The sequence below is a fragment of the Apodemus sylvaticus genome, chromosome 23 (assembly GCF_947179515.1).
Source record: "Apodemus sylvaticus chromosome 23, mApoSyl1.1, whole genome shotgun sequence".
In the NCBI taxonomy this organism is placed as follows: domain Eukaryota; kingdom Metazoa; phylum Chordata; class Mammalia; order Rodentia; family Muridae; genus Apodemus; species Apodemus sylvaticus.
The window spans coordinates 49,728,418-49,737,364 of NC_067494.1; the positions used below are offsets into that span (position 1 = coordinate 49,728,418).

Genomic DNA, 8,947 nt, shown 5'->3' on the forward strand with positions numbered 1-8,947 from the left:
ATAATAGCTTTGGAGTTGCCCGGAGAGATGACTTTTCAGGGGGAAGGGCTGGAAGAATCTGATAGTTTGGTATATACTAACTGCTACCAGGACAAACATTTTCCCCATCTTGCAGTTACTACACACAATCCATGAAATACAGTTCAGAAAATATTGTTAAGCATCTTTCTTTTAAAGAGTGATCACATGACACTCTTCTTAAAAGTTCTTTTAGCTTGGAGCTCCAGGGAAGGTTGAGTGGTTAACAGCAGTGGCTGCTCTTCCCAAAGACCTGGGATTCACTCCTCAGTGCCCACTGGCAGCTCACAATTGTCTGCAAGTCCAGTTCCAGGGCATCCGAATCCCCTTCACGTTCACAGGCACCAAACACACGCATGGTGCACAGACATACATGCAGGCAAAATGTTCTTATACATAAAGATTTTAAGTGCTTTTAGACAGCTGATTAACAGCAAAATGTAGAGTTTTCTTACCTCCGTATTTGATTATATCACCAAATGTACCTTACGTTAAACAAAAGCTTAAAGATTAGTATATTCAATTTGGAGTCTTTCTGCTGATGACTTTGCTTTTTCTGCACTATCTTGTTTTTTTTTTTTTTAAATACAAGAGGGATCTAGATATTCTTATCAGTAGAGGGCGCCCTCGAGTAGCTCTGAATCCTGATGCCAAGAAAAAAAAACTGTTGGGGTTGGGGGTTGGGGAATCATCTCTAAGGTGTTTTATTGCTCCTCTGTTGTAAAATTTGACAAGCTTAAGACATGTATGCCTAACAATTCACTTTTTATTACAGCGTAAGTGTTCAGCTGCTAGAGGATTTTTTTTCTTAAACAAAAACAAAGTACAAGGTGGTTCCTATATTCATGACATTGGGTCCGTTGACACAGTCTGGGGTGAATCTGGATGTTAGCAAGATTTGAAATGAGCTTGGAAATCAAGACCATGTTGGACGGTTGTTTATGTGGCCGCCGCTCTTCAGGCCCTGCCATTCTGCAGCGCGTTTAAGCAGAATTTGGGACAGGACAAAGAAAAACCCAGGGAGGAAGCTAGAACAAATGTGAGGATTATAAAAGATTTACATTTTAATTAGGAAAAAAGTGAGATTGACCGGAAACTTGAGCAACCCAAAAATCCACCTGTGTGTGGCCATCTGCATTCTGTTCGTTCTCTCTTCCTCTTTGTTTTCGAGGAGTGGTGAGACCAGAACAGTACATCTAAGAGACCCGGCAAAGCATAGACAACGTGGGCATGCAATTGGGTAATTAAAACTGATGCCAGAAACGTTAATAGATTCTAAACATGATGCAGTTTCATTTCCCAAATCCTTATATAGTCTCTTAACTGTTCCCCAGATACTGTACCTCCATACCCAGAAACCTAACATGAGGTTACCCATGCAGCTCACCCAGGACAGAGAAGCCTGCAATAAGCGATTTGTGTAACCCATTCCGGAGTAAGGGCTCCCCTGCTGCTCGTTGTTCCACAGTGTTTGAAAATAAGGGGCTGGGGCAGCCCAGAGTCCAGCAGCATGGACCTCCTGGCTTGTACTTACGTCATTCTTAACCCTTCTGCACCTGGACGGGGCACAGCGGGATCAGGATGCCCCCCAGCTCCCGAACACGCAGGACCTAGGTGTAAGAGAAGAGCCCCAGGGCTCCGTGTGAACGCCGAGTCCCTGGAGAAGGAAAGAGAGAGAGAGAGACCACGAAGAGCGCAAGGGGTTACATTCCGGGCCCCTTGATCCCTAACAGACTCCAGTAGGGCTCTGGCTCTCAGGGCTAGAAGCGGCAGGTGCAAAAAGCATTTGGGAGCCGCTTGCCAGTGCTTGGAGGTAATGTGCTTCCTGTCCATTTATCTCAGGAAAGCAGCGCAGCCTTCCCTTCGAAACAAAATTAACCTCTCATTAGCCAGCCACTCACTCCCAAGAAGGCCTTAAAAGCTTTACCCTCTCGCTAATGTATTTAGGCTTTTCTTCCAGGCAAACGAAGCCGAGGCGGCTGTGCTAACATCAGCCCCAGGGGTTCCTATGGGCTCCCTTAGGAGCCCGCTGCCAGCCTTTCACCAGTCTAGTTTGGGAAATTGGCCAACACAGGATCCCAGTTTGCAGAAGCAGGCCGACCCAACAACACCCCTGAAAGAACTTCACACCACCCCCGCCCCCACGATGATCCCCCCCCCATCGGTTTTCTTGGGTTCCTTTCACGTTAAAGCTTCAGCTCCATTACCCCCAAGGAATGGGGAAACTTCAGTGGCCAGCTGTTCCCAGGTCGTGGGAGGCGACTGTCCCTTAGGGAGCGTCCACGGAAAGCTGGGGGTTGGGGAGCAGCCTTCCTTAGCCTCTAGTCGGTTCCAGGCATTGCGAATTAAACGTGGCCAGGAGCTTTTGGAGCCCCAGGGCTTTCTCACCCTGGACCCCACAGCCCGGAGCCTGGCAGATTTATACCACACAGGTGGACCAAGACCTAAACCAAACAGTGCCGGCCGCTGCCTGCCATCCGCCCCCCACGTCCTCCCGGCCCACCGCAAACTTCAACAAAATAAACAACTCACCACAGGCATTCCCTTGTCTGAAGCGCGACGCTTGCCAGCTGGGAAAATAAGCCGCAAGGCACGCGGCCGGGGCGCAGGAGGGAGGCCACGCCGCGCCCGCCACTCTGCCCGAGGTGGGCGGCGGGCGGGCGGGCGGCTCCACCCGGGGGCGGCTCTCCAGAAGCCGGCTCCGGAGTGAGCTGCGCTCCGGGGCAGTGCTCGCACCCTGCCAGCCAGCGGGGCCCCTCTGTCACCTAGGCGGAGAGGGCGGGGAGACAGGTCCCTCTCCCCAACTTCCTCCAAACTGTTCTCTTCCCACTCCCGCCCCTCCGCAGCGCCGGTCCCCACGCCACCGCGCGACCCTCCTGTGCTGCTGGAGACCCGACGGCAGGGAGTGTGGGACGCCTCTAGCCCTTGCTTCCAGGTCCTGCTCTCTCCTCGCCCCTCCACCCCGACCCCCCGGTGCTACACACCGGCTCGCACAAAGGCGCCTTTCACGCCGCCAGCGCCGCCCTCTGCGCCGCCCTCCAGGCCCGCAGCGCTGCCTTTCCGCAGCCGGCGCATCGGGGTCCTGCTGCGGACACTGCCAGCTGTCACCCGGACGCGTGCGGTGTTCGCACTCCACGCCACCACGAGGGGAACAGATGCTCTCCCCCTCGACTTCCTCCTCGTTTTCTATAGCTGTCCATCAGTGCCCTCAAAAGCATGTCCCTCCAACTATCTTCTAGGGTCTTCCTACTGTGTGTACTGAGACAGGGATGGTCCTATGGGTGCGTGCGAGCACAAGAGTGTTACCGTTCCTGTCTACCTGAAGTGCCAGTATGACTCGGCCTCACGTCGAGAGAAAGGGTAGGAAGAAATCCCTTAGACCCAAATGAGAAAGTGTGTTGTAAAAGAACTGGCTCAGGCAATGTTTCAGGAGGACGTCCTTTCCATCCCGTGGAAGGAGATGGGGGAAGGGAGATCGAGCTGTGTTCTCTCGGGTGGTTCTTGAACTTCATAGTTACTCAGAGGCAGCTCACTCATTCGAGAACAAGAGTGAGGTTTTGTTTTGTTTTCTTCAGTTAAAACAAAACTTTAAGCATCTGGACGCAGGTAGTTAAATTCTTACCCTCCCCGATCGCCTTCTCGATTTTTTTAACCTTTACCTGCAGTTTCTCCATCTAACGGTAGGGGCAGCATAGGGTAGTATCAAAAGGGCTGGACTTAGAGGGTTTAACTTCTGAACCTTGGGCTCAAAGTCAAGAAAAATGTGGAAGGTGGAGGACTCAGACGATCCAGGTTCAGAAATTCAATGACAAAAGACCCCTCATCATATTCCCAGTCTGGATGTTTGCATTTCATTTTCCGTTATCTTCTCTAAATACCAATCAAATTGGGGAGAAAAACAAAAGCCTGAGACAGGTTAATGTGTCTGTAAGATACACTGAAACCTGCTCTATTTGGTATCGAAAATGCGAGAAAAAAAAAAAAAAATAAGGTGGCGGTGGTGGCGGGCTCAGTTCGCGGACCTACAGAAACAAGAATTTTAATGTCCCCACTTGTTTTGCCTTTGAAAAGCCACTTGAGCAATCAGCCCAGCAGAGCTTTAATTTAGAAACGAAAGCCTAGTTTCCCTTGTTTTTCCTTCCCCTTCTACCAACACAAAGACAAGCTGTTGCACAGCATAATGTTGAAAAAGAGTTCAAAGGAAATCCAGAGAGTCAGCCCAGAAGACCGGCTTCTGATACAGCCACTGCACAGCTAGCCAGACTTCACATAAACACAGACGCAAATCACCACAATCCCCTTTTCCACAAAACTGGCCAAAGCAAAAATGGAAGCCAATTGTTATGCAAATCACCCCAGCTTATATTTATTTAAATCATACATTTAACTTTTCCACAGTCTCTCTTTTCAGGTCCTGCTTTGAAACCTTGAGCTTTGGTTTCCTCTGCGGTCAACTGTGCCTTATTTCCATGTATAGTCTTAGAAATTAATGTATAAAAAGGCCGAAATTGCATGAGGTGGTACCTCTCTCTCTCTCTCTCTCTCTCTCTCTCTCTCTCTCTCTCTCTCTCTCTCTCTCTCCCTCTCTCTCTCTCTCTCAGTACATCTGAATTCTATAATCCTTCTTTACAGGTTACCTAGACCACTTGATTAAGAAAATTGTAGAAAGTTCCTGTCACAAGCAGACGCCAGTTGGTGGCACGTGTCAATTTTCCAGATGCGTGCTTTGTGAGGTATCTGAATGAACTGCACTGGGTCTCTGCTCAAACTTGCTGGAATCACTCATGTCCACAGGGCGATTTTCCCCCATTTTTGTTTTTTGTAAATTCTAAAGTATTCATATAGAATTTTCTACGGCCCATAGAGTATTCTTAAGCTAGATCAGCCGGAGTGGGTACTCAGGCTGGGGGCCGTTCACCAGCGCTGTGAGGGACTGGGTTACTTGGTCAGTCTTGGTGGCTGGCTTCCATGTTTCTGCACTAATTACTGGCAGACAGACCTGGCCCTTCTCTCATCGATGTCAGGGTGGTAGATCTTTGTTTTAAATGTGATGTTGGTTGGTTTGAATGGATGCACTGCTGAAGAGTTGATTTCAGTTCTGAAGGCATCATACGGAGGGCTGACAGGAACATTAAGCTCTTGCCAAGTCAGTAAATTAGCTTCATCAGCCTGGGTGTTAGGAAAGATTTCATACCACATTTGCGGATCTCTTGAAACTCCTTCATCAGCCTCCTGCCGGCCGCCATCTATGAAGTGCTGCTTATAAAGGACACATCTTGTCTCCTGTTTTAATACAGCCTAAAACCCTGCCTAGCTTATATAGCAATATACACTTTTAAAACAAAGCTAGTAAGGAGAATTTCCTTTCCTTCAAATTTATGGGAAAGGCAACTTAATACAAGTATACACAGTTTAATGATTAAACCAAAGTAGTTTGACATCTTCATTTCTTCCAACAAGTATCTTAATACACAGGATAAGAAACACCCCCTCTTTTTTAAAAAAATATTTGTACATATTTATGGATTAAAATATGATATTTCAGTACAGGAATGCAACACGTATTGATCAAATCAGGGTAATTAATGTTTCCATTTCAGCATTACTTTGTGTTTAAAGTACTTATGTTAGAAAACAAAAAAAAATTGTTTGAATAATAAATAGTAGTGAGAAATGTGAACTTTTAAAATTCTGTTACCATTCTGTAAAAATTTAACTTAGAAATGATAATTACATATATTTATCATGACAACACAATGCTATGAAGCAGATATACATTGTAGAATGCCTAAATTTAATATATACTTGATATGCTTAGGTTTTATTCTTTTGAAGGGTATGAGAATACCATCTATTCTCAGTGATTTTTTTTTAAGAGTTCTTTCAGGTTGTTATTAGCTATGGTCAATTATATTATACAACAGTTCAACTACAACGCTCCCAGTGCCTCATTCACATAGGCTAAAATATTTGAGTGTCTACTTAGATGTCGGATGCTCCACCAATAGAAGGATATAACTTGTATTTTCCATCCTCAAATTCTTTTTCTTCTTGGCTATTTTACTTACTTACATTTCAAATGTTATCTGTTTGTTCCTAGTTTCCCCTCCAAAACCTCCTATCCCATTCCCCTCCCACTGCTTCTTTGAGGGTGCTCCCCCACCCACCCACCCACCCACCCACCCCATCTCACTGCACTAGCATTCCCTGTCAGCTCCTTCAGTCCTTCCCCTCCCTCCTACACTGGGGTTTCTGTGCTCAGTCTGATGGTTGGCTGTGAACATCCACATCTGTCTTGGTTAGGCTCTGGAAGAGCCTCCCAGGGGGCAGCCATACCAGGCTCCTGTCGGCAAGCACTTCTTGGCATCAGCAATAGTGTCTTGGTTTGGTGGCTGCATATGGGATGGGTCCCCAGGTGGGGAAGTCTCTGGATGGCCTTTCCTTCTGTCTCTGCTCTACTCTTTGTCCCTTTATTCCCTTTAGACAGGAGAAATTCTGGATTAAAATTTTGTAGATGGGTGGGTGGCCCCATCCCTCAGTCGGGGGCGGTGTCCATCCTCTGGATATGGTCTTACAGGTTCTCTTTCCCCATTCTTGGGTATTCCAGATAATGCCATCCCTGTTGGGTTCTGGGAGCCTCTTGCTTTCCCGGCTTCTGGGACTTTCTGGTGGCTACCCCCAGTTACCCATCCACCATTGCTACACATCTCTGTTCAATTTCCTGACCCTCTGTACATCTCCCCTGTCTCCTCCTCTACCTGACCCTGTCCCCCTTCCCTCTCCTCCTCCCTTCTTCCTCCCAAGTCCTTCCCATCCTCCACTTCCCGTGATTATTTTGCTTCCCATTCTAAGTAGGACTGAAACATCCACACTTTGGTCTTCCTTCTTCTTAAGCTTCATATGGTCTGTGTATCTTGGGTATTCCGAGGTTTTTGCCCAATATCCACTTATCAGTGAGTATATACCATATGTGCTTTTTTGTTACTGAGTTATCTCACTCAGAATGATATTTTCTAGTTCCATCCATTTGACTGTAAATTTCATGAAGTCATTGTTTTTAACAACTGAGTAGTAATCCATTGTGTAAATGTACCACATTTTCTGTATCCATTCCTCTGTTGAAGGACATCTGGGTTATTTCCAGCTTCTGGCTATTATAAATAAGGCTGCTTTGAACATAGTGGAGCATGTGTCGTTGTTAGATGTTGGAGTATCTTTTGGGTATATGCCCAGGAATGGTATAGCAGGATCCTCAGGTAATACTATGTCCAATTTCTGAGGAACCATCAGACTGATTTCCAGAGTGGTTGTACAAGCTTGCAATCCCATCAAAAATGGACGAGTGTTCCTTTCTCCACATCTACACCAGCATCTTCTGTCCCCTGAGTTTTTGATCTTAGCGATTCAGACTGGTGTGAGGTAGAATGTCAGGGTTGTTTTGATTTGCATTTCCCTGATGACTAAGGATGTCGAACTTTTCTTTAAGTGCTTCTCAGCCATTCTAGATTCCCCATTTGAGAATTCTTTGTTTAGCTCTGTATCCCATTTTTAAATAGGGTTATTTAGTTCTCTGGAGTCTAACTTCTTAAGTTCTTTGTATATATTGGGTATTAGCCCTCTATTGGATATAGGAGTGGTAAAGATCTTTTCCCAATCTGTGGGTTGCCATTTTGTCCTGTTGCCTTACAGAAGCTTTTCTTTTTTTTTTTTTTTTTTTTTTTTGGTTTTTTTGAGACAGGATTTCTCTGTGTAGCCCTGGCTGTCCTAGAACTCACTCTGTAGACCAGGCTGGCCTCGAACTCAGAAATCTGCCTGCCTCTGCCTCCCAAGTGCTGGGATTAAAAGCCTGTGCCACCATTGCCTGGCTAGAAGTTCTTTTATTGTTGAGAATAGTTTTTACTATTCTGGGTTTTTTGTTATTCCAAATGAAGTTGAGAATTGCTCTTTCTAACTCTATGAAGAATTGAGTTGCAATTTTGATGGGGATTGCATTGAATCTATAGATTGCTTTTGGCAAGATGGCCATTTTTACTATATTAATCCTGCCAATCCATGAGCATGGGAGATCTTTCCATCTTCTGAGATCGTCTTCAATTTCTTTCTTCAGGGATTTGAAGTTCTTGTCATACAGATCTTTCACTTGCTTGGTTAGAGTCACACCAAGTTATTTTATATTATTTGTGACTATTGTGTAGGGTATCATTTCCCTAATTTCTTTCTCAGCCTGTTTATCCTTTGAGTAGAGGAATGGTACTGATTTATTTGAGTTAATTTTATATGCACCCACTTTGCTGAAGTTGTTTTTCAGCTTTATGAGTTCTCTGGTGGAGTTTTTGGGATCACTTAAGTATCCTGTCCTATCATCTGCAAATAGTGATATTTTGACTTCTTCCTTTCTACACTTGATCTTAGCCAAAAGGCCGAGAAGGGATGACTTCTTCCTTTCTAAATAGTATCCCTTTGATCTCCTTTTGTTGTCTAATTGCTCTGGTTTGAACTTCAAGTACTCTATTGAACAGATAGGCAAATAATGGGAAAAATATGGAACACTTTACAGATTTGCATGTCATCCTTGCACAGGGGCCCTGCTAATCTTCCCTGTATTGTTCCAATTTTAGTATATGTGCTGCGGGAGTGAGCGCTATCCTCAGTTCTTTATTTTGCTTAAAACTACAAATCCTTACAGCCTCAACTCAAGCTGGTGTTTCCTCCTCTTAAACCAACGCAAATAAATTGAAGATAGGAGTAGGGAAGGGAATGATAGTGCCGAGGAGATGACTTTTGCCTCTCTATTTGCTTTTTAATCATGAGGACCTGAGTTGGAGCCTTAAAATATGAACACACACACACACACACACACACACACACTCACACCATGGGATAAGAAGCCTCCCCCCCACCCCCTGGAAAATTCATTTATTGTTTTTCT

General features: G+C 45.5%; 1 non-coding gene and 1 pseudogene across 1 annotated transcript; both read right to left on the bottom strand.

Annotated features, from left to right (window-relative positions):
* Nucleotides 1–4,723: 4,723 nt before the first annotated feature.
* LOC127673753 (ubiquitin-conjugating enzyme E2 L3-like) lies at nt 4,724–5,264 on the bottom strand (annotated as a pseudogene).
* A 3,289-nt stretch (nt 5,265–8,553) lies between these two features.
* LOC127674269 (U6 spliceosomal RNA) lies at nt 8,554–8,660 on the bottom strand. The gene has a single exon (XR_007975320.1). It is a non-coding gene; the product is annotated as a U6 spliceosomal RNA (small nuclear RNA).
* Between the last annotated feature and the right edge of the window lie 287 nt (nt 8,661–8,947).